This window comes from Schistocerca gregaria, chromosome 4 (genome assembly GCF_023897955.1).
Source record: "Schistocerca gregaria isolate iqSchGreg1 chromosome 4, iqSchGreg1.2, whole genome shotgun sequence".
NCBI lineage: Eukaryota > Metazoa > Arthropoda > Insecta > Orthoptera > Acrididae > Schistocerca > Schistocerca gregaria.
Window position 1 is genome coordinate 31,710,357 of NC_064923.1, and position 4,534 is coordinate 31,714,890.

Sequence of the window (4,534 nt, forward strand, 5' to 3'; positions counted from 1 at the left end):
ACCCATGTTAAAAGCTATACCCGCTTTACAAATGGTGGTACAACATTACCTCTGAACGAGGTAGCTTTCTTTTTTTGGGACAAATTCTGTGACCATGATTGTAGGAATGTGTAAGCCCACAATGCAGCTTCAGGATAAAAACTATGAACTTTGAAAGTGATTCAGCTAAGGAGCGTGGCATGTAAGCAGTATTTGCGACTCCCTCACACCGACCCCAACAAGATAATTCTTTATTATTTGCAGCGCATTCTGTCTCGAGACCATATCAGATGTTCCACAATATATCCACTGAGTTATAGGTCATGACTCATTGAGAAGCAACACGAACAGTAGTAGTAGTAGATGATGTGCTGATGAGGTCATAAGAAGAAAAATGTACACTAGTTTCTCAGATCTTTAACGTTACGCTATAAGTTAGAAATTATATCCATCAATTGGAATCAGATCTTTCCATTCAAGCACATGATTGCATAGGCTCACAGCCACAACTGAATCATATTTTAGGCACTCTCATATCTCTTAATGAGTCACCTTCCTCGAACCTATCTGGTACAGTAAAATTAGAACAGGGTTTTAGTCAAACCCTACACATCTTGCAGCCACACCCATTTATACAGTTTCGCGCATGTGATCGCTCCAATTTCAGTCGGAACTGAGCAAAAGTCGGAGAAAGACATATACAATACATTCAGCACTCCATGTAGAAATAGAATGACCACATTTACTGCAACAGGGGCGCGTTTTGACCATTCGATGGAAATGCGAGCAATGTCCTACGTCACCAAATTAGATACAAGTACTACGGATCCGCGTCCATTCAAATCAATCAGCCAGACATCATATCATCATTATTCTCTACTCCCAACATAGAAAAATTACAAACTGTAAAAGCTCATCCTATTTACAAGTCACCTAGGGACCGATGAGCGTGCCATGACGTATACCTGCGGTGGTCCTCAAGTGTGGAGAAAAACATTTCACAATACCCCCCCAGAATAGCGTAGCGTACTGCCATCCAAACATTGCTAACGGTGTACCCAGTCAATCGCATCAAACTGCTACTGCTGCTGTCTTTTACGACACGATCCTATTAAATATACAGGCACTGCAGAGACCACTTTAAAGTCTAGACCTATAGTCTAGATGAATGATCGTATCAGACGCTCCCTCTGGTCCTGTTTAGTTGTTTCAAACAGTTTTCTAACACGCTTTTGTATAACACCAAACATTTCCTTTTTTTCTGTCACAACTTTGATGCCTGTGTCAGGTTTTAAACTGACATTAAGACCTTCTGATCGACGGCCTCTCCAAGAAAACTAGACATCGCACATTATTTTGTTACAGTAACTACGATAACACGCAACACACGGTGGATGATTTTAAATAAGACACTTACAACACAAGGAAACTAGAAGAGTTTGGCTGCGTTGAGGAGATTTTCCAAACTGATGTACGAAAGCGATTGACGACCTCTACATTTAAACTCATCTGTCACAATGACATAATAGATTATGGCTCTGCGTTCCATTTCGAGTGTTTCCTCATTTTGCACTCATGTACGCGATCACTGTTTCGCTGTTAGCAACCACCAGAAGTTGTCACCCATCCACAAAACACATTCCTCAGCTCAAACAAGACCTGTCAGTCAATCATTATGTGGTAACCAACAGTGCACCAATGGTATGGAAAAGACACGACCCATGTACTGTAACATTAAGCAACACATTTGATAGCACGAACAATTTTACCAATTTTACCGCAACTCCAACACCGGCCAATCATGTGACAGTATGTTTCCCCAATTTCAGTATCATAGCTAAACCATCCGTTCTCTGCTTTTCGAGTATCATTGCGAACGCCCATTCACTGTTAATTCTCGAACACATAAATGATCAAAGTACACCAGACAGCACTTTACATATTTCCAAGACCTCCAGCATATTACTTAATTTACGATCCATTTCTCTGTGTATGGGAGTCACATAGCATTCTCCCTGTCTTAGGTTCAAATTAGAGAGTGAAAGACCATCCTCACACTGTCATTGCCCAACCTGCCATGCAGCACCGTTGCCGAATTAATCTGCAACCGATCAGAAGAAGAAGACCGCTACACTCCACGCCTCGTGAATGAATCGAGCTTTCCGAATTCTAACCCGTCCAAGTGCACCAGTCTTCTCGAGTTGGGACCATGTCGAGGAGCTTATCATTCCTTAACGATGTATAGTAACAGATTACAAAGTACCATAATGTAATATCAGACAGTTAAGAAGAACAAGAAAATATTCATTTTTATAAGCGATGCAGTTCCAGATGGATGGAGTTAGACACATTTTTACACAAATCATCCAAGCTATCAACTCTAAAGTATTGTTTTATAGTCTAGGATTGGTACCTGGATGGTATTGGCAAGATAGAGAACATAAACACACACTAAGGCTACAGCGTTCTGCTCTTAAAACAGGTCTATAATGTTAGATCGCCTAAGTTTCCGACCTATAGTCATAGGGAATGTAGCATTGTTAATATTGCATTGTGAGAAATATATTTCAAGTGCATGACATACATCCTTCTTCCAGGTTTCTCTAGGATCAACTATCTTATCGAAGCGTAAAACGAAAAACATACTACTTCCATAAAACCCTTGCTCTGAATGATAAGAGTTCAATATAGCTTTGCAGAGATATATAGCGTCCACTGTTCACATCCGATCATGGTTCAGAAATTATATGATCCCTCCATAAGGTCTATATAAAATGATCATTAGCAGTGGGGGCTACATCCTACATGGGGACAGATAAACACATAGCAGCAGCGCCCCACATGTGAAAATTACAAGTCATTCCGTCACTAACTCCGTAAGCACCACATATGTTGCGGAATTGTGTACACAGGGATTGCAGTGCTTCACAAGCTCCTATCGCTCACTTAGTTATTACGTTGAAGTCTCGACTTTACACCCAAGATGCGACAGGGGGTATCATATAAATCAAAGTTCGTTTAGAGGACTGTGTCAAGTTTCATGACATATGAGATGGAAGTCCTCCGATGTTTGACAAGTTTAAATTTAACGATCACAAACAGACATTGCTTTAAACCACATATGGAATACGTGGCTGTATATGAGTAGAACACAGGCTATGTCACGTGTCTGATGCATCTGGAGAGAACACTGCAAAAAAAAATTGACCTCCAACAACTTCTCCTTCTCAACAATGCATCAGTCAACCATTAAATTGTACCTCATTACAGCTCTATCTCAATCGATCAACCCATCCAGTCTCGGTTATCCAGTAGCACAGATACAAGTAAGTGTAGAAGTGAATAGTTCTCTGTCCTCCTGAAAAGCATCAAATACAGTAGTCAACTTGTGTGTGTCACTGGTACATCAATAGACATACAGTATATTACTACCTCAACGGAAAAAATTGACTGCCTCCCTGATTCCCTTCCTTTCGATGTCAATGTTTTCCCAGATTCATCTTGATGCCGCATACTTGCTCCCAAGTACAAATTGTTCGCTGCACACCAGAAGATACACAAGTGGTTTCTCAATTTCCCCACATTTCGGTGTATATTCGGTCAATTTATACCCATTCCATCGTCATTTTTCGCAATTCTATCGATTTTAGGTGACATCTGTCCATGTGATCATGACTAAACATCTCGTTCTGTGTTCTAAAATGGATTGTAAATGTGGCACAGGTGCGAATACCTAGCCCAAATGCACTGATCGGGAGGTGTAGTATAGCACTGTACTCAACTGTAACCAGTCACCTCCACATTCGGAGAGCGTTTGCTCTGTTTTTTGTATATCTGTGTATATGCATCCCTCGTGGATGGTTCCCATGAACCGGGACCCAGCCAAAATTCAAACTTCCCCGCTATCTTGAATGACGTCACGGCCGCAATATTGGATGACGTCATGCGCTGTTGCCAAGTCTACATGACGCCACATTGGATACATTGTTAAGGCGACATCAATGGTGCTTCTCCCATTATCGCATATATATGTAGGTATTTGTCTATCGTTTCTACAGTGAAACCGTATTCTTCTATAGTTTCAATGACTAGTCTTGTTTCATAGTTCTCTGTGTCTATTCTGCAGTTGAGGTCGCCTGCAATAATGGTGAGTTTGCTATCGCTTTGTTTGATGACTTTGGCAATTATTTCTACTGTGTTTGTGTGCGTTTGGAAACAGGCAGCAATTACATTTATGTTTGTTGCTTCTACTACCATACTATCTTCTTGTTCTATGATTTTTTTTTCGTGGGGTCATCCAGGGTTTCAGTAGGGTAGATATTCCTCCCATGGTCGTCCTCTTTCTCCATTCTTTGCCATTTGGTGAAAATTGTAGAAATCGTTATGTTGCCAGTTGTCTATCAGGAAGGGCTGTGGGAATTGCAAAATTCAAGTTTTGCAGCATGTCTGATGGTGTTAGATTAAGAGCCCTTTTTACTCCCTCTGTTTTCCACAAGACGACATTTATTTCTTGTTCTTCAGGTTTTCTTCTTGCTTTAGTTGAGCTCTGCTCCCT